Here is a 23,650-nt window from a genome sequence, read left to right on the forward strand (position 1 = left end):
TCGAAAGAACAGGCCCATTATAGACAGCAGGTAAACACACCCATACCAGGCTCTCACGCACCCATCAACAGACATGATTCCAAAGACATAGGCCCACACACAAACATGAATCTAAACATGTAATGCAACTGGGATTATTATTTTTTTGACCGATGTCTTAATTTGCACTATAATTTGTGCCATGTCCCAATTTCATGCCATTTTAAAGATGCGAATGACACCATATGCCCTACTTGCCCTCCAAGTCCTCTTACCACACCAGGAGAGAGCACTTCAGGTAGAGCGTTCAGCTGTCTGTCCAGCTGCCCCCTGAACACCCTCCCTCTCTACTCAAATGGTGCAACAAGGGCACTTGATGGGATACATATAGTCTTGAGCTATCATTATCCTGGCAGGGAGTTCTGCCATGGGCCAACCAGAACATGCCTAGAAAGGCATGTTGACCTTGGGCCAGGAACATGGCTCCCTCACTTGCGAGGCTCCTCAAGCAGAGAGGAGTGTCTCCAGACGTGCTCTTCAAACGAGGCTAAAAGCTCAGGCTGCTACAGTAGGAACAAAACCCAGACAAAGTAGCCTCTGACAAGGTGGCAGGGATTAAACCAATATTGCATTATTGAGCGCTCTCTCCCCTGGGAAGAAGAGGAGGAGGAGGAGAGAATAAAAGGTGAACACATGCAGGGACTGTAAGGCATCATCATTGAATAAATATGTTAATAAAAAAAATAAAAAACTGCTACCTTGTAAAATTTGACATTTGTTCAAGGCAACATGAAATTGAGTGTCCTGTGTGTGCAGCCGAGAGGGACTGAACAGAGGAAATTACTTTTGTAAAAAAAATTAAATAAGGACGCCAATGAGGAAGGTGTTCTTTCTTAGCACTGACAAGAGGCCTGGTGCAAGGTGAGAATAGGACCACGACAGGGTCCTCGCTCAAAGGAGAAGTGGAGTAAGGGATGAGGAGGATTAAGGCGCAACATGGATAGGAAATGGACAGAAAGTACTACAAAAAATAATGAGGGGAAATAGAGTGGAGGGAAATGTGTAGACTATATAGCCAGACAGATGATTGGTTATTGAGAGACGGTGCTCCAGAGCATGGTTCTGGACAGTAGTCGATCCCACACTAGGATCACATCAAGGAGCCCTGATAACACACCAAAGCCCAAATAATGACTTATGATTTATCACACAGGAAAGAGAGTAGCTAGATAGACTTAACGGACACCATGTGGAGCATATGAATCTCTCGTAACTTTGTAGGTTCATGCTCTACAACATCCACAGAGTACGACCCTGCCTCACACAGGAAGCGGCGCAGGTCCTAATCCAGGCACTTGTCATCTCCCGTCTGGATTACTGCAACTCGCTGTTGGCTGGGCTCCCTGCCTGTGCCATTAAACCCCTACAACTCATCCAGAACGCCGCAGCCCGTCTAGTGTTCAACCTTCCCAAGTTCTCTCACGTCACCCCGCTCCTCCGCTCTCTCCACTGGCTTCCAGTTGAAGCTCGCATCCTCTACAAGACCATGGTACTTGCCTACGGAGCTGTGAGGGGAACGGCACCTCAGTACCTCCAGGCTCTGATCAGGCCCTACACCCAAATAAGGGCACTGCGTTCATCCACCTCTGGCCTGCTCGCCTCCCTACCACTGAGGAAGTACAGTTCCCGCTCAGCCCAGTCAAAACTGTTCGCTGCTCTGGCTCCCCAATGGTGGAACAAACTCCCTCACGACGCCAGGACAGCGGAGTCAATCACCACCTTCCGGAGACACCTGAAACCCCACCTCTTTAAGGAATACCTAGGATAGGATAAAGTAATCCTTCTCACCCCCCCCCCCCTTTAAGATTTAGATGCACTATTGTAAAGTGGCTGTTCCACTGGATGTCATAAGGTGAATGCACCAATTTGTAAGTCGCTCTGGATAAGAGCGTCTGCTAAATGACTTAAATGTAAATGTAATATGAAGCTTACTTATCGGAAGAAGAAGAGATAAAATCTTTAATGAATGGACCGTTATCTCGCCAAATCAATCGCTTGGAAAATTGGCCTCAAATACACATACAAAAAACACACACCCAACCTTAACAGTGGCATCTAAAGAACGCCAAACACACACCCAACCTTAACAGTGGCATCTAAAGAACGCCAAACACACACCCAACCTTAACAGTGGCATCTAAAGAACGCCAAACACACACCCAACCTTAACAGTGGCATCTAAAGAACGCCAAACACACACCCAACCTTAACAGTGGCATCTAAAGAACGCCAAACACACACCCAACCTTAACAGTGGCATCTAAAGAACGCCAAACACACACCCAACCTTAACAGTGGCATCTAAAGAACGCCAAACACACTCCCAACCTTAACAGTGGCATCTAAAGAACGCCAAACACACACCCAACCTTAACAGTGGCATCTAAAGAACACCAAACACACACCCAACCTTAACAGTGGCATCTAAAGAACGCCAAACACACACCCAACCTTAACAGTGGCATCTAAAGAACACCAAACACACACCCAACCTTAACAGTGGCATCTAAAGAACACCAAACACACACCCAACCTTAACAGTGGCATCTAAAGAACGCCAAACACACACCCAACCTTAACAGTGGCATCTAAAGAACACCAAACACACACCCAACCTTAACAGTGGCATCTAAAGAACGCCAAACACACACCCAACCTTAACAGTGGCATCTAAAGAACGCCAAACACACACCCAACCTTAACAGTGGCATCTAAAGAACACCAAACACACACCCAACCTTAACAGTGGCATCTAAAGAATGCCAAACACACACCCAACCTTAACAGTGGCATCTAAAGAACACCAAACACACACCCAACCTTAACAGTGGCATCTAAAGAACGCCAAACACACACCCAACCTTAACAGTGGCATCTAAAGAACGCCAAACACACACCCAACCTTAACAGTGGCATCTAAAGAACGCCAAACACACACCCAACCTTAACAGTGGCATCTAAAGAACGCCAAACACACACCCAACCTTAACAGTGGCATCTAAAGAACGCCAAACACACACCCAACCTTAACAGTGGCATCTAAAGAACGCCAAACACTTCACTCAGCCTGTTCATGTGTTTCCACTTTTCTCCAACACTGTCATCGTTGTAGGTTCCACTGTCATCATTGCTGCCACCACCACAAAGGCAAAAAAAACTCTGTCCTTTAAAATGCATGGGGAAGTAATGACGCCCTCGAAAGACCCCAGTGAAAATGGCACTTGGAGAGAGCAGAGGAGACATTACCCAGTAATGCTCCAGACATGAAACATCACATAACACAGGCAGGACTGTAGACTAATGACAGTGAGTGGATGAGAGTATTGACATAGGCATGCAGTACCAGAGGAGCGGTATTCCTGCGTTGAACACACACACTCTGTCCCTAGACAAGGGGAGACAAGGTCACACGTCTACAACACCTTGTGTGAAGATGTCGCCCGGTACTGAATAGCATTTATGGATCGGTGCGGGTCTCTTACGGACTCACACACATAGACTACACTGGATTCAATGTGTCTGGTATTTGCTCATCATAAAGTAGGCCTACATCTTGAGGGATATTTATGGTTTTTCTTTATCAATGGCAGCCATTGAAGGCAACAGATATGTGGAGAAAAATGTGTTCTCTGTTACAGCCAAATACAAAACAAAGACATTGTGAGCAATTGCTGATAGTATTGATGTGAGGTACGGTCGTTACATTTTGGGAGATGAAAGAGATATCTTTCTAACAGCAGGCAGCACAAAAACAACAAAAGAACTCAAGGAGCCAAACAGAGACAGCACTTTGTTTATTGCATGTAGAGAGATGAAATCAGACACACTGTAAGTGCAGTTTGGCCATGACACTGCACTGACATTTAATATGCAAAAACATGCACAACCAGGACATGATTACAACAGTTATTTATTTTACCTGTGACACTAATATTAATACAATAATACATTCTCAGAAGTTGTGCATATAAGCAGTAAAAGTTGAGGAGAATAGGGAATCCCTACTTTAAAAGTGAAGGAAGGGACAAGCCGGCAGTATTGGATAACCAGCTATCTATTTCATTGGCACCATTTAAGGGCATGACAGATCTGAAAAGGGATATTTTCTCCTCCATTTCGTTTTTCTTTGGGACAGACAGAGAAGTACATCTACAATCGCATCAGCTATAATCTGAGTTATACAGCCGTTCCCGGGCTAACTCATTTCCCAGTAATGAACGCAAATTAACTCCCAGCTTATTTACTGATGACAGCAGTGGGCATCGAGGCTGTTTCTTCTGCCTCGACAACGTTATCCCTATCTTTTTGTATTTCAAACGTTCGGCCCTGCTCATCTCTCTCTCTCTCTGGAAGGATGTAGCCCAGGGGTTAGGGGACAGCAGAGTCTGATATTTCATTAAGCTGTAAAAGCCTGTGCACTGGGGGACTGTATAACCACGAAGAGACAGACTACAAACCAATCTGGAGAGAATTCAAGCTTTATTAGTCGTCGTACTCATGGTATCCCGTCCCATACTTATTTTCAGGTTCCTTCTCGACAATGCAACAATAAAAATATATATAAACAAAGTAAATATCTCAGTAGAATAGAATAAACATTTTAGCATACAGTTCGTCATTCGGGTTAGTGTTGTGGAGTAACTACAATGTTGTAGCTCACAGCCATTAAACTAACTAACTGTTTAAATGTCTCCATTGGCCTCATGGTGAAATCCCTGAGCGGTTTCCTCCCTCTCCCGCCATGGAGTTAGGAAGGACGCATGCATCTTTGTAGTGACTGGGTATATTGATAAACCATCCAAAGTGTAACTAATAACTTCACCATGCTCAAAGGGATGTTCACTGTCTGCTTTTTTTTTACCCATCTACCAATAGGTGTCCTTTGCAAGGCAATGGAAAAGCTCTCTGGTCTTTGTGGTTGAATCTGTTTTTGAAATCCACTGCTCGACTGAGGGACTGACTCTCTTCTCTGTATACATCAATGATGTCGCTCTTGCTGCTGGTGAGTGTCTGATCCACCGCTACACAGAAAACACCATTCTGTATACTTCTGGCCCCTCTCTGGACACTGTGTTAACAACCCTCCAGACAAGCTTCAATGCTATACAACTCTCCTTCTGCGGCCTCCAATTACAAAATACAAATACAAGTAAAAGTAAATGCATGCTCTTCAAACGATCGCTGCCTGCACCTGCCCGCCCATCCAACATCGCTACTCTGGACGGTTCTGACTTAGAATATGTGGACAACTACAAATACCTAGGTGTCTAACCAGACACCAAATCCAAAGTTAAATCTAGAATTGGCTTCCTATTTCGCAACAAAGCATCCTTCACTCATGCTGCCAAACATACCCTTGTAAAACTGACCATCCTACCGATCCTCAACTTCGGCGATGTCATTTACAAAATAGCCTCCAATACCCTACTCAATAAATTGGATGCAGTCTATCACAGTGCCATCCGTTTTGTCACCAAAGCCCATATACTACCCACAACTGCGACATGTACGCTCTGGTTGGCTGGCCCTCACTTCATACTCGTCGCCAAACCTACTATCTCCAGGTCATCTACAAGACCCTGCTATAAGTCCCCCCTTATCTCAGCTCGCTGGTCACCATAGCAGCACCCACCTGTAGCACACGCTCCAGCAGGTATATCTCTCTGGCCACCCCCAAAACCAATTCTTCCTTTGGCCGCCTCTCCATCCAGTTCTCTGCTGCCAATGACTGGAACAAACTACAAAAATCTCTGAAACTGGAAACGCTTATCTCCCCCTCACTAGATTTAAGCACCAGCTGTCAGAGCAGCTCACAGATTACTGCACCTGTACATAGCCCAGCTATAATTTAGCCCAAACAACTACCTCTTTCCCTGCTGTATTTATTTACTTTGCTAATTTGCACCCCATTATTTCTCTCTACTTTGCACATTCTTCCACTGCTAATCATCCATTCCAGTGTTTTACTTGTTATATTGTGTTTACTTCGCATCATGGCCTTTTTTTTGCCTTTATCTCACCTCATTTTCTCACATCGTATATAGACTTGTTTATACTGTATTATTTACTGTGTTTGTTTTACTCCATGTGTAACTCTGTGTTGTTGTATGTGGTGAACTGCTTTGCTTTAGCTTGGCCAGGTCGCAATTGTAAATGAGAACTTGTTTTAAACTTGCCTACCTGGTTAAAGGTGAAATAAAATGTAAAAAATAAATACATTAGATGACATAGTCATTAAGAAAAATCATGTTAAACACTTATTGCTTAGTGACTCACTTAGTGAGTCCATGAAACTTATTTGTTAAGCACATTTTTTAGTCCTGAATTTATTTAGGCTTGTCATAACAAAGGGGTTGAATACTTACTGATCAAGACATTTCAGATTATAATTTTTAATACATTTCTAAAAACATAATTCCACTTTGACATTATGGGGATTTGAGTTTATGCCAGTGACACAAAAGTAATGCTAGTGTTTAAATTGTTCAGTATTTAACAATACTAATAAGAGTCTGGTAGCAGCAGTTGTGTAGCGTACGTGAGTGCATGTGCTAAAGTGCAGAGAATTAGAGCAGGTGGTCAGTCCAGTTCAAGTGTTCAGCATTCTGATGGCTTGTACATACCAACAGGCTCAGAGAACAGTTCATGGCTGGGGTCCTTGATGATGCTACGGGCCTTCCTCAGGGTCCGTTTCGAGTATATGTCCTGGATGAGTGGGAGCACGGTCCCAGTGATGTATTGGGCCATCTTCACCACATGCTGGAGGGCCTTGCGTTTGTGGACGTAGAAATTCCCGTACCAGGCCGCGATACAACCGGTCAGGATGCTATCCTTTGGGCAGCAATAGTATTTGGAAAGGACCCGGGCTGGCATGCTGAATTTCTTCAGCCGCCTAGATATGCTGTTGCTCCCTCTTTGACAAGAGTGGTGGTCGTGTTGGTCCATGTCAAGTCCTCAGTAATGTGAACGCAGAGGAACTTAAAACTGCCGACTCTCTCTACTGCAGTCCCAGTGATGTGGATCAGGACATGTTCCCACCTCTACTTCCTGACGTCAACAATCAACTATTTTGTTTTGCTGACATTGAGGGAGAGGTTGTTGTCCAGGCACCACAATGCCACTTCACTTGCCTTCTCCCTATAGGCCGACTCATCTTTCTTGGTTATCAGGCCTACAACCGTGGTGTTGTCCGAAAACGTGATGGAGATGGTGTCGTGCAAAGCCACAGTCCTGGGTGAACAGCAGAGGGCTGAGGATATACCCCTGGGGGCCCATGTGTTATGTGTCAGTACAAAGGAGGTGTTTCTGCCAATCCTCACAGCCTGTTGTCTGCTCGACTGGAAGTCCAGGATCCAGTTGCAGAGAGCGGCGTTCAGACTCAGGGCTCTGAGCTTGGTGTCGAGCTTAGAGGGAACAATAGTGTTTTATGCTGAACTGTCAATGAATAGCATTCTCACATAGGTCTTGTCCAGATGTGTTATGGCCGTGTGAATTCCGATGGATCTGTTAAAGCGGTAGGTAAACTGCAGCGGGTCCAGTATTCGCCCTCAAAATGAGATGCACTCGGTAACGGTCTGTCTGCATGCCACACCATGGAGAGGATAGGGGAAGTCAGACTGAGCAGGCCCAGTTCCCCAGTGTGTGTCTCGGTCTATTGCAAGTAATGTGGCAGCTACACGTAGAAGACTAATCAAAACTCTGGGGAGACAGAAAACACACAGGGACAATCAAAGATTCAGTGTCTCCTATGGGATTCAAACACTATTAGTTGAAAGTAAAAGGATATTTGCAACATTATCTATTAGGGGTGTGAAAGTTTAAACATTAAATGAAATTGGGAACAATTTCTCCGCCATGTTGGAGTCAACAGAAATACAAAATTACAACATAAATATTCCCTTACCTTTGATGATCTTTCATCAGAATGTAGTGCAAGGAGTCCTAGTTCCATAATAAATAGTTTTGTTCCATAATGTCCAATACTAGTGTCCAAGTAGCAGCATTTGCTATCACTTTCAGCTCACATGCCCAAAAACTGACTTCTGGTCCAGGATAACTTGCATGAAAACTTCCAAAAGACATATTCCAGGTCGAAAAAACTGGTCAAACTAAGTGCAGAATCAATCTTCAGTTCACTTGTCCCCCGCAAAAAAATTGTAATCACCTTGCTTCTGTGATCTTTCTATTTGCTAATGACGCAAGAGTGTGTGTTCAGTCTTTGATCTGTTGCGTGTAGAATATCCTAGCCTATTCAATGATAGGCCCTGCTTTACTGAAGTTGCGAGACATTGCATGCCAGGAAATTGCAAAATACAGCATTCCATTGCGACACAGCTTTTGATTGGTGATAGATAGGCCTAGTGCACAATTCTGACTCTGTCTGCCTGGTGGCAGACCTGCCTATACTGTGCCCATCCCCTCTCTCTCTCCATCCCTCGCTAACCCTCTATGAAAGACACCTTGCGTTTGTGTTCTCAAAAGTACGACAACAAACAAGACTCCTCCGTTGCAAAAATACTGAATCTTAATGAATAGAATCTGCTTCGAGCGGGTATCATATTTTCTGTGAAACAACCTTAATCAAACTCTCAATTCAAGAAATAACAGAATTTAATAACATTCTGGGATAATTTGAAAAGCTACTTCGCCAAGTCACTTTCAACCATTTAGAATCTACATAATGACTTGTTGTATCGAGAACACGTCTAGGCCTATCACTCTGCTCTGCAATGAAGACGAGGGTTTCATGCGGCATACAAACTTGTAAGCCTTCATTTCTTTATGACTACTACGAGGCTAATGATAAGCCACCTGAAAACAGAGTACATGACCTCTTTGAGCTGTGTAATGCTGCTGCACCCTCCATCCTGCTGCGTCTCTGCTCTCCAAGCCAGGTAAAGCCCACTCTAAGAATTAATCTAATGATGCCGTCTCTGTGGAGCTCTACAGGGGTTCATCCTCAGCCTAGACCTCTGCTAGACTGTTACAGTATCACTTCCTCCTGTCACTGCCCTCATGACAGCTGACTCCTCGTTAGCCTCGTCCACCTGGGTCCACACAGTGCCAGAACTAACGAGTCCAGAGCTGGACTTAGTGCCACACTACGACAGAGAGGCAGAGTTCAAATCCTTAGACCAGTGTGGAGAATGTTAGTCACTCTGGAGGGAGACAATACCCAGGTGTATGGTCATAAGTTTTCAAGACCAATGTCTCGATAAAGGCTAGCATACTGTCATCCAAACCAATAGTGGCATTCTATAGGAATAGCAACGAGGGAAAGAGCCGAGGTCCTTATGATGAGCATATTGGAGATGAACGCGGCACGTACGCAACCTTCTTCTGGGTTTCGCGGTGACTTGGTGAGAAGAGTTGCTGCAGTGAACGGTGTGACTTACACTGCTCTGGAGTGATTCATATCACTTTAACCCTGCAACTCTAGGACCACAGTGATGTGTCATAAGCTTCAAGCATGAAATCAAATTGTATTTGTCACATGCGTCACAACAGGTATAGACTAACAGTGAACTGCTTACTTAGATGTCCTTCACATCAATGCAGAGAGAAAGAAAAATAATAAGTAATAACACTAATAAATAACAATAACTTGGCTATATACACTGTACATGGGGTAACAGTACTGAGTCGATCGGCAGGGGTACGAGATAGCTGAGGTAGATATGTACATATAACTAGGAATAAAGTGACTAGGAAACAGGATAGATAATAAACAGTTAACAGGTTGTACAGGAGGGGACTACGAGGCGATAGTCATTTAGACAGGTTACCTTGGCGTTCTTGGGCACAGGGACTATGGTGGTCCGCTTGAAACATGCAGGTATTACAGACAGGGAGAGGTTGAAAATGTCAGCGAAGACACTTGCCAGCTCTTGGTAATCATAATACCACATTATTAGCGCCATCCATACACCATACGGAATATGTCGGAAATAATTCCACAGTATCTCCACATACAATGAGCAGGTTAAGCAACATAATGAGGAGGAAATACCATAAGCTGCTTATAGAAATCTGCTCTTTCAAGACAGCCTTACTTTTCAAAGCCTATTTACAGCTATTAAGGGAATTTCAGTGAGCATTTATTTTTCTCCCGTTTCAAGACTTCTGCCAGCTATGATGCTATGAACAGACTAAGCCTATACAGAGAACGCAGAGGTCTACAACATGGCTTTAAGATACTACAAGCATCACATACATTGCTCTGCCTACTCCATACTGTGCATACAGTAGGCCGAGGATGTGTAGGCCATCAGTGCCGGTCCGGTCTTGTCCAGTCTGTGTTAAAAAACTTGTGCTGAAACCTCCTCCTCCTCCTCCTCCTCCTCCTCCTCCTCCTCCTCCTCCTCAACATGTTCTCTTGGCAGGGAACGACACAAGGAAAACTCCTCACTCCATCAGTCTTCCTGTTCTAGGGAGCCTAAGCCATTCTGTCTGTCACCAAGAGGCATGCTGGGAAAAGGGCAGTGTTGCGGAGATAGTCCTACCTGCAGCTCCACAGACTAACTTGCTGCACACTCATTCTGCCCCCCTGTCTGATCCTCTAGTAAACGAGAACGCTGATGTTTTCCTGGCTGTGGCACTTCAGTTCGTACTTGGTAGTTGGAATCAGGAGAGAGCAGCAGAGAGCATGGCTGTTTTGATTTGACATTACCAGTTACACTAATAGCTATGGAAATGCACTTGGCTACCTGATAAACATTTGCATAATACTCCATTCAAACACCATGGTGCTCAGGGAGGGAATCCACACACTTGTTTAGAGAGAATAAATATTTTCTCTGCAAAAACATCATTCAAAAAATAAAATGTTCTCCATGCAGAATAATTCCTCAGTTCTCTCTAAGAGTGTAAATATAATGTTGTATAATGGAAAAGTCCGTATTTCACATAATAGCAGGGCTGGCACCATTCCAGGATCACCATATTGTTTTGTGTTTTGTTTCCTTTCCATGATACTAACATCGGCCCAGCCCTAATAGCATTACAAATCCTCATGCAATCCACTTGCTGACTCCATTTTGTCATATACACACACATCTTAGGGCAGGGAAGCCCTGATTGAGTCTATGCCAGCCAGAGGATTGGGTGCTTGCTGTTTGTGACCCAAAACGATTACTGCCATCTCCATCTGCCCTCTAGAGAGTACTCTGCTAGCTGACAACATTCATGTCTAAAGTGTATGTCAATCAAAATCCTATTCTCACTTCCCAATGCTGTTTGCCTGTTTCTCCACATCTTCCTCTCCCCAAGCCTCTCAGAACCAGCACAACATATCTGAAGTTTTGGACCAACCCAGTGATTACATTATGCAACTCCCCAATCTGATACTGCACACATTCCATTAAGAGAGACTCATGTCTAGCATCACCGAGCATGCCTGTGATTCCATTTCCATTTAGAGAAGATGCACCTTTCTCAAACCATTCCCATCATACACACAGGGGCATTTCCCCCTGAGACACCAGTGTCATCAATGTTTATGGTAATGTCAGCTCTAGTGTTCGTGTTTCCATCAGGAGTGTGACACTAAAGACTTGTGAAGAGCAGAATCAACAACTTCTGCATTAAAACATTTGCTTTGTCATAAGGTGTTAACCATGCAGGGTGTCAGCCCACGTTTACTGTAGGGCTGCATGATATGAGAAAAAAATATAAACAAGTATTGTGATTGCGATTTGACTTGCGATATAGATCAAAACCATAGGGTGAACTGTTGCAAAGTGGAAAGCAGCATGATTATTGTTTGTAACAATCTGTTGACTGCATTTGACAGTTTGACTGCAACAGAACAGCATGCCATCTTAGAGGGTTCACAGACTTGATCCCTTTCAGACAATTTTTTTTACGCAATGCGGTTCGTTTAATTGTTTTGTGCAGTGTGAACACTCCAAAGGAACTCTGACCCCTCAAAAAAGCCTCCGAAGCGAACAGACCATCTCGAGAGGTGGTCTAAGTTCTGTTCACTTGAATTCCACGGTCCGGTTACCTTTTTATAGGGCAATGTGAACACAATACTCCCCAGGTTCACTTATTCCCACACCAAACAACTGCAACAATATTTCCCCTGTCATAACCCCTCACACCAGACTACTGCAACAACATTTCCCCTGTCATAGCCCCTCACACCAGACTACTGCAACAATATTTCCCCTGTCATAACCCCTCACACCAGACAACTGCAACAACATTTCAAATCATAACCCCTCACACCAGACTACTGCAACAACATTTCCCCTGACATAACCCCTCACACCAGACAACTGCAACATTTCCCTGACATAACCCCTCACAACAGACAACTGCAACAACATTTCCCCTGACATAACCCCTCACACCAGACAACTGCAACATTTCCCCTGACATAACCCCTCACACCAGACAACTGCAACAACATTTCCCCTGACATAACCCCTCACACCAGACTACTGCAACAACATTTCCCGTCATAACCCCTCACACCAGACTACTGCAACAACATTTCCCGTCATAACCCCTCACACCAGACTACTGCAACAACATTTCCCGTCATAACCCCTCACACCAGACAACTGCAACAACATTTCCCCTGACATAACCCCTCACACCAGACAACTGTAACAACATTTCCCCTGACATAACCCCTCACACCAGACAACTGCAACAACATTTCCCCTGACATAACCCCTCACACCAGACAACTGCAACAACATTTCCCCTGACATAACCCCTCACACCAGACAACTGCAACATTTCAAATCATAACCCCTCACACCAGACTACTGCAACAACATTTCCCCTGACATAACCCCTCACACCAGACTACTGCAACAACATTTCCCGTCATAACCCCTCACACCAGACTACTGCAACAACATTTCCCGTCACAACCCCTCACACCAGACAACTGTAACAACATTTCCCCTGACATAACCCCTCACACCAGACAACTGCAACAACATTTCCCGTCATAACCACTCACACCAGACTACTGCAACAACATTTCCCGTCATAACCCCCTACACCAGACAACTGCAACAACATTTCCCCTGACATAACCCCTCACACCAGACAACTGCAACAACATTTCCCGTCATATCCCCTCACACCAGACAACTGCAGCAACATTTCCCATCATAACCCCTCACACCAGACAACTGCAACAACATTTCCCGTCATAACCCCTCACACCAGACAACTGCAGCAACATTTCCCATCATAACCCCTCACACCAGACAACTGCAACAACATTTCCCCTGTCATAACCCCTCACACCAGACTCTTGCAACATTTCCCGTCACAACCCCTCACACGAGACTACTGCAACATTTCCCATCATAACCCCTCACACCAGACAACTGCAACAACATTTCCCCTGTCATAACCCCTCACACCAGACTACTGCAGCAACATTTCCCGTCATAACCCCTCACACCAGACAACTGCAACAACATTTCCCCTGTCATAACCCCTCACCCCAGACAACTGCAACAACATTTCCCCTGTCATAACCCCTCACACCAGACAACTGCAGCAACATTTCCCATCATAACCCCTCACACCAGACAACTGCAACAACATTTCCCGTCATAACCCCTCACACCAGACAACTGCAGCAACATTTCCCATCATAACCCCTCACACCAGACAACTGCAACAACATTTCCCCTGTCATAACCCCTCACACCAGACTCCTGCAACATTTCCCGTCACAACCCCTCACACCAGACTACTGCAACATTTCCCATCATAACCCCTCACACCAGACAACTGCAACAACATTTCCCCTGTCATAACCCCTCACACCAGACTACTGCAGCAACATTTCCCGTCATAACCCCTCACACCAGACAACTGCAACAACATTTCCCCTGTCATAACCCCTCACACCAGACAACTGCAACAACATTTCCCGTGTCATAACCCCTCACACCAGACAACTGCAACAACATTTCACCTGTCATAACCCCTCACACAGACAACTGCAACAACATTTCCCCTGTCATAACCCCTCACACCAGACAACTGCAACAACATTTCCCTGTCATAACCCCTCACACCAGACAACTGCAACAACATTTCCCTGTCATAACCCCTCACACCAGACAACTGCAACAACATTTCCCGTGTCATAACCCCTCACACCAGACAACTGCAACAACATTTCACCTGTCATAACCCCTCACACCAGACAACTGCAACAACATTTCCCCTGTCATAACCCCTCACACCAGACAACTGCAACAACATTTCCCCTGTCATAACCCCTCACACCAGACTACTGCAACAACATTTCCCATCATAACCCCTCACACAAGACTCCTGCAACATTTCCCGTCATAACCCCTCACACCAGACAACTGCAGCAACATTTCCCATCATAACCCCTCACACGAGACTACTGCAAAATTTTCCATCATAACCCCTCACACCAGACAACTGCAGCAACATTTCCCATCATAAACCCTCACACCAGACTCCTGGAACAACATCTTCCCTGTCATAACGCCACACACCAGACAACTGCAACAACATTTCCGTCATAACCCCTCACACCAGACAACTGCAGCAACATTTCCCATCATAACCCCTCACACCAGACAACTGCAACAACATTTCCCCTGTCATAACCCCTCACACCAGACTCCTGCAACATTTCCCGTCACAACCCCTCACACCAGACTACTGCAACATTTCCCATCATAACCCCTCACACGAGACAACTGCAACAACATTTCCCCTGTCATAACCCTCACACCAGACAACTGCAACAACATTTCCCCTGTCATAACCCCTCACACCAGACAACTGCAACAACATTTCCCCTGTCATAACCCCTCACACCAGACTACTGCAACAACATTTCCCATCATAACCCCTCACACAAGACTCCTGCAGACCCCTCAAGACTGCAGCAACATTTCCCATCATAACCCCTCACACGAGACTACTGCAACATTTTCCATCATAACCCCTCACACCAGACAACTGCAGCAACATTTCCCATCATAAACCCTCACACCAGACTCCTGGAACAACATCTTCCCTGTCATAACGCCACACACCAGACTCCTGCAATATTTTCCCTGTCATAACACCTCACACCAGACAACTGCAGCAACATTTCCCAATCATAACCCCTCACACCAGACTCCTGGAACAACATCTTCCCTGTCATAACGCCACACACCAGACTCCTGCAATATTTCCCCTGTCATAACCCCTCACACCAGACAACTGCAACAACATTTCCCATCATAACCCCTCACACCAGACTACTGCAACATTTCCCCTTTCATAACCCCTCACACCAGACTACTGCAACATTTCCCCTGTCATAACCCCTCACACAGACTACTGCAACATTTCCCCTGTCATAACCCCTCACACCAGACTACTGCACAACATTTCCCGACCCCTCACACCAGACAACTGCAACAACATTTCCCCTGTCATAACCCCTCACACCAGACAACTGCAACAACATTTCCCGTCACAACCCCTCACACCAGACAACTGTAACAACATTTCCCCTGACATAACCCCTCACACCAGACAACTGCAACAACATTTCCCGTCATAACCACTCACACCAGACTACTGCAACAACATTTCCCGTCATAACCCCCTACACCAGACAACTGCAACAACATTTCCCCTGACATAACCCCTCACACCAGACAACTGCAACAACATTTCCCGTCATATCCCCTCAAGACAACTGCAGCAACATTTCCCATCATAACCCCTCACACCAGACAACTGCAACAACATTTCCCGTCATAACCCCTCACACCAGACAACTGCAGCAACATTTCCCATCATAACCCCTCACACCAGACAACTGCAACAACATTTCCCCTGTCATAACCCCTCACACCAGACTCTTGCAACATTTCCCGTCAACCCCTCACACGAGACTACTGCAACATTTCCCATCATAACCCCTCACACCAGACAACTGCAACAACATTTCCCCTGTCATAACCCCTCACACCAGACTACTGCAGCAACATTTCCCGTCATAACCCCTCACACCAGACAACTGCAACAACATTTCCCCTGTCATAACCCCTCACCCCAGACAACTGCAACAACATTTCCCCTGTCATAACCCCTCACACCAGACAACTGCAGCAACATTTCCCATCATAACCCCTCACACCAGACAACTGCAACAACATTTCCCGTCATAACCCCTCACACCAGACAACTGCAGCAACATTTCCCATCACCCCTCAGACAACTGCAACAACATTTCCCCTGTCATAACCCCTCACACCAGACTCCTGCAACATTTCCCGTCACAACCCCTCACACCAGACTACTGCAACATTTCCCATCATAACCCCTCACACCAGACAACTGCAACAACATTTCCCCTGTCATAACCCCTCACACCAGACTACTGCAGCAACATTTCCCGTCATAACCCCTCACACCAGACAACTGCAACAACATTTCCCCTGTCATAACCCCTCACACCAGACAACTGCAACAACATTTCCCGTGTCATAACCCCTCACACCAGACAACTGCAACAACATTTCACCTGTCATAACCCCTCACACCAGACAACTGCAACAACATTTCCCCTGTCATAACCCCTCACACCAGACAACTGCAACAACATTTCCCCTGTCATAACCCCTCACACCAGACAACTGCAACAACATTTCCCCTGTCATAACCCCTCACACCAGACAACTGCAACAACATTTCCCGTGTCATAACCCCTCACACCAGACAACTGCAACAACATTTCACCTGTCATAACCCCTCACACCAGACAACTGCAACAACATTTCCCCTGTCATAACCCCTCACACCAGACAACTGCAACAACATTTCCCCTGTCATAACCCCTCACACCAGACTACTGCAACAACATTTCCCATCATAACCCCTCACACAAGACTCCTGCAACATTTCCCGTCATAACCCCTCACACCAGACAACTGCAGCAACATTTCCCATCATAACCCCTCACACGAGACTACTGCAAAATTTTCCATCATAACCCCTCACACCAGACAACTGCAGCAACATTTCCCATCATAAACCCTCACACCAGACTCCTGGAACAACATCTTCCCTGTCATAACGCCACACACCAGACAACTGCAACAACATTTCCGTCTAACCCCTCACACCAGACAACTGCAACAACATTTCCCCTGTCATAACCCCTCACACCAGACTCCTGCAACATTTCCCGCACAACCCTCACACCAGACTACTGCAACATTTCCCATCATAACCCCTCACACGAGACAACTGCAACAACATTTCCCCTGTCATAACCCTCACACCAGACAACTGCAACAACATTTCCCCTGTCATAACCCCTCACACCAGACAACTGCAACAACATTTCCCCTGTCATAACCCCTCACACCAGACTACTGCAACAACATTTCCCATCATAACCCCTCACACAAGACTCCTGCAACATTTCCCGTCATAACCCCTCACACCAGACAACTGCAGCAACATTTCCCATCATAACCCCTCACACGAGACTACTGCAACATTTTCCATCATAACCCCTCACACCAGACAACTGCAGCAACATTTCCCATCATAAACCCTCACACCAGACTCCTGGAACAACATCTTCCCTGTCATAACGCCACACACCAGACTCCTGCAATATTTTCCCTGTCATAACACCTCACACCAGACAACTGCAGCAACATTTCCCAATCATAACCCCTCACACCAGACTCCTGGAACAACATCTTCCCTGTCATAACGCCACACACCAGACTCCTGCAATATTTCCCCTGTCATAACCCCTCACACCAGACAACTGCAACAACATTTCCCATCATAACCCCTCACACCAGACTACTGCAACATTTCCCCTTTCATAACCCCTCACACCAGACTACTGCAACATTTCCCCTGTCATAACCCCTCACACCAGACTACTGCAACATTTCCCCTGTCATAACCCCTCACACCAGACTACTGCAGCAACATTTCCCGTCATAACCCCTCACACCAGACAACTGCAACAACATTTCCCCTGTCATAACCCCTCACACCAGACAACTGCAACAACATTTCCCGTGTCATAACCCCTCACACCAGACAACTGCAACAACATTTCACCTGTCATAAGCCCTCACACCAGACAACTGCAACAACATTTCCCGTCATAACCCCTCACACCAGACAACTGCAACAACATTTCCCCTGTCATAACCCCTCACACCAGACAACTGCAACAACATTTCCCGTGTCATAACCCCTCACAGACAACTGCAACAACATTTCACCTGTCATAACCCCTCACACCAGACAACTGCAACAACATTTCCCCTGTCCCCCTCACACCAGACAACTGCAACAACATTTCGCCTGTCATAACCCCTCACACCAGACAACTGCAACAACATTTCCCCTGACCCCTCACACCAGACAACTGCAACAACATTTCCCGTGTCATAACCCCTCACACCAGACAACTGCAACAACATTTCACCTGTCATAACCCCTCACACCAGACAACTGCAACAACATTTCCCTGTCATAACCCCTCACACCAGACAACTGCAACAACATTTCCCCTGTCATAACCCCTCACACCAGACTACTGCAACAACATTTCCCATCATAACCCCTCACACAAGACTCCTGCAACATTTCCCGTCATAACCCCTCACACCAGACAACTGCAGCAACATTTCCCATCATAACCCCTCACACGAGACTACTGCAAAATTTTCCATCATAACCCCTCACACCAGACAACTGCAGCAACATTTCCCATCATAAACCCTCACACCAGACTCCTGGAACAACATCTTCCCTGTCATAACGCCACACACCAGACAACTGCAACAACATTTCCGTCATAACCCCTCACACCAGACAACTGCAGCAACATTTCCCATCATAACCCCTCACACCAGACAACTGCAACAACATTTCCCCTGTCATAACCCCTCACACCAGACTCCTGCAACATTTCCCGTCACAACCCCTCACACCAGACTACTGCAACAACATTTCCCCTGTCATAACCCCTCACACCAGACTACTGCAACAACATTTCCCATCATAACCCCTCACACAAGACTCCTGCAACATTTCCCGTCATAACCCCTCACACCAGACAACTGCAGCAACATTTCCCATCATAACCCCTCACACGAGACTACTGCAACATTTTCCATCATAACCCCTCACACAAGACTCCTGCAACATTTCCCGTCATAACCCCTCACACCAGACAACTGCAGCAACATTTCCCATCATAACCCCTCACACGAGACTACTGCAACATTTTCCATCATAACCCCTCACACCAGACAACTGCAGCAACATTTCCCATCATAAACCCTCACACCAGACTCCTGGAACAACATCTTCCCTGTCATAACATCCTGCAATATTTTCCCCATAACACACCAGACAACTGCAGCAACATTTCCCGTGTCATAACCCCTCACACCAGACAACTGCAACAACATTTCACCTGTCATAACCCCTCACACCAGACAACTGCAGCAACATTTCCCGTGTCATAACCCCTCACACCAGACAACTGCAACAACATTTCACCTGTCATAACCCCTCACACCAGACAACTGCAACAACATTTCCCCTGTCATAACCCCTCACACAGACAACTGCAACAACATTTCCCCTGTCATAACCCCTCACACCAGACAACTGCAACAACATTTCCCCTGTCATAACCCCTCACACCAGATAACTGCAACAACATTTCCCGACCCCTCACTGCAACATTTCACCTGTCATAACCCCTCACACCAGACAACTGCAACAACATTTCCCCTGTCATAACCCCTCACACCAGACAACTGCAACAACATTTCCCCTGTCATAACCCCTCACACCAGACTACTGCAACAACATTTCCCATCATAACCCCTCACACAAGACTCCTTTTCCCGTCATAACCCCTCACACCAGACAACTGCAGCAACATTTCCCATCATAACCCCTCACACGAGACTACTGCAAAATTTTCCATCATAACCCCTCACACCAGACAACTGCAGCAACATTTCCCATCATAAACCCTCACACCAGACTCCTGGAACAACATCTTCCTGTCATAACGCCACACACCAGACAACTGCAACAACATTTCCGTCATAACCCCTCACACCAGACAACTGCAGCAACATTTCCCATCATAACCCCTCACACCAGACAACTGCAACAACATTTCCCCTGTCATAACCCCTCACACCAGACTCCTGCAACATTTCCCGTCACAACCCCTCACACCAGACTACTGCAACATTTCCCATCATAACCCCTCACACGAGACAACTGCAACAACATTTCCCCTGTCATAACCCTCACACCAGACAACTGCAACAACATTTCCCCTGTCATAACCCCTCACACCAGACAACTGCAACAACATTTCCCCTGTCATAACCCCTCACACCAGACTACTGCAACAACATTTCCCATCATAACCCCTCACACAAGACTCCTGCAACATTTCCCGTCATAACCCCTCACACCAGACAACTGCAGCAACATTTCCCATCATAACCCCTCACACGAGACTACTGCAACATTTTCCATCATAACCCCTCACACCAGACAACTGCAGCAACATTTCCCATCATAAACCCTCACACCAGACTCCTGGAACAACATCTTCCCTGTCATAACGCCACACACCAGACTCCTGCAATATTTTCCCTGTCATAACACCTCACACCAGACAACTGCAGCAACATTTCCCAATCATAACCCCTCACACCAGACTCCTGGAACAACATCTTCCCTGTCATAACAACATCCTGCAATATTTCCCCTGTCATAACCCCTCACACCAGACAACTGCAACAACATTTCCCATCATAACCCCTCACACCAGACTACTGCAACATTTCCCCTTTCATAACCCCTCACACCAGACTACTGCAACATTTCCCCTGTCAGACTACTGCAACATTTCCCCTGTCATAACCCCTCACACCAGACTACTGCAATATTTCCCCTGTCATAACCCCTCACACCAGACTACTGCAACAATATTTCCCCTGTCATAACCCCTCACACCAGACTACTGCAACATTTCCCTTGTCATAACCCCTCACACCAGACTACTGCAACATTTCCCCTGTCATAACCCCTCACACCAGACTACTGCAACATTTCCCCTGTCATAACCCCTCACACCAGACTACTGCAACATTTCCCCTGTCATAACCCCTCACACCAGACTACTGCAACATCTCCCCTGTCATAATCCCTCACACCAGACTACTGCAACATCTCCCCTGTCATAACCCCTCACACCAGACTACTGCAACATTTCCCCTGTCATAACCCCTCACACCAGACTACTGCAACATCTCCCCTGTCATAATCCCTCACACCAGACTACTGCAACATCTCCCCTGTCATAACCCCTCACACCAGACTACTGCAACATCTCCCCTGTCATAACCCCTCACACCAGACTACTGCAACATTTCCCCTGTCATAACCCCTCACACCAGACTACTGCAACATCTCCCCTGTCATAACCCCTCACACCAGACTACCTCACATTGGTGCCACAGAAGAGAGAAGATGATGCGCAGGGGCGTATTTATTATTATGCAGATTCTGTTGCAAAACGTTTCTTTAATGGAAGCAGACGGAACGAAACAGGGAGGAACCTACCTGAATTTGTCCAACACTCATTTTAGTTGAATGTTTGGATAATGATCACACCACAGGTTTGTGGGAAAAAAACGTGTTTTTGGGATATTGATTAGCGATTGTCAAGGATGAACAGAAATTCCAAAATGTGTGTGGAGTTTTTAGTTCAGCTAAGAGAGCTTTATTAGCTGTTTATTTGATTGTGGGATTTGAATAGTGTAAAAAGGTACTAAATCTATTCTAGCTCTTAAAGGGACAGTAGTGTACATTGGGTGTACGATTTTCAATTACAGCATTATTTAATCTGCAGTTATTCTTCTTTTACATTAACATTCACATATATTTACATGCAGTATCTTCTGATTACAATTATATCTAATCTTTTAACTAAATGCAATCCATTAGCTACATCTACAGTAGCTGTCCAATAACATTGATGGAATGGCATGTCCTGCACTTTGTAAAAAACTCCCTAGTGCATCCCGAGTGCAACGAGTGAATGTTGGAAAAAGATCTGTTTTTTTCTCGAAACATAGAATGTGAATGCAAAGAGGACTCAGACCTCAAAATAGGTGAAGTGAACTGGCAACAAAAATTTGAGTCTTCATTCAAAGGCAAGAGCAGTGTGAATACAAAGAGAACTATGTTCACTTTAAAGACTACTACTCTCTGTTTATCATATATGCATAGTCACTTTAACTTCCCTAGGGTAGGGGGCAGCCTTGGGAATTTTGGATAAAAAGCGTGCCCAAATTATAATTCGTAGATTTGGATAGGAAACACTCAGAAGTTTCTAAAACTGTTTGAATGATGTATGCGAGTATAACAGAACTCATATGGCAGGCAAAAACCTGAGAAAAAATCCAACCAAGAAGTGGGAAATCTGTGGTTTGAAGTTTATTGTCTGTGAGTATAACAGAAAAATATTGTCTGTGAGTATAACAGAACTGATATTGCAGGCGAAACCCTGAGGAAAATCCAATCAAGAAGTTCCTTTTATTTTGAAACTGTTGTGTTCCTATGCATCCCTATTGGCCATTGAAAGGGATATCAACCAGATTCCTTTTTCTACGTATTCCCTAAGGTGTCTACAGCCTTTAGACGTAGTTTCACGCCTTTATATTGAAGAATGAGCGTAAACGACTACATTGCGTAAGTGGCGTAAGTGAGGGCTCTCAGAGTGATTCTTGCGTAAAAGACGGAGGTAGTCATTTTTCCTCTCGCTCCTGCTGAAAAGCCAATTGTCCTGGTTGATATATTATCGAATAGATATTTGAAAAACACTTTGAGGATTGATTATAAAAAAATATTGTTTGCCATGTTTCTTTCGATATTATGGATATAATTTGGAAGATTTTTCGGCGTTGTCGTGACGGCTATTTCCGGTGGATTTCTCAACATAACGTCACCAACAAACGGAGGTATTTCGGGTATAAAAATAAATCTTTATGGAACAAAAGGAACATTTGCTGTCTAACTGGGAGTCTCGTCAGTGAAAACATCCAAAGATCAAAAGGTAAACAGTTCATTTGATTGCTTTTCTGATTTGTGACCAAGCTTCCTGCTGCTAGCTGGACATAATGCTATGCTAGGCTATCGATAAATTTACACAAACGCTTGTCTTGCTTGGCTGTAAAGCATAATTTCAAAATCTGAGATGACAGGGCGATTAACAAAAGGCTAAGCTGTGTTTCGCTATATTTCACTTGTGATTTCATGAATATGAATATTTTCTAGTAATATTTTATGCTAATTAGTGTAGTTGATGACAATTCTCCCGGATCCGGGATGGGTAGTTCCAAGTTAACTGTTGTTTTATTTCTTTACTTACCTACACACACACACACACACACACCTTTTTTCCTCACTATTGGTTAGAGCCTGTACGTAAGCGTTTCACTGTAAGGTCTACACCTATTGTACTCGGCGCACGTGACAAATAAACTTATTTGATTTGAGATTGGTTATT

At 45.3% G+C, this 23,650-nt stretch overlaps 1 protein-coding gene across 1 annotated transcript in view; it reads right to left on the minus strand.

The window, feature by feature from the left end:
• The window catches only part of LOC124031429 (succinate--CoA ligase [GDP-forming] subunit beta, mitochondrial-like), a 149,012-nt gene that overhangs the window by 65,245 nt on the left and 60,117 nt on the right, over nucleotides 1-23,650 (minus strand). The window lies entirely within an intron of this gene.

This window comes from Oncorhynchus gorbuscha, linkage group LG03, assembly GCF_021184085.1.
Source record: "Oncorhynchus gorbuscha isolate QuinsamMale2020 ecotype Even-year linkage group LG03, OgorEven_v1.0, whole genome shotgun sequence".
NCBI lineage: Eukaryota > Metazoa > Chordata > Actinopteri > Salmoniformes > Salmonidae > Oncorhynchus > Oncorhynchus gorbuscha.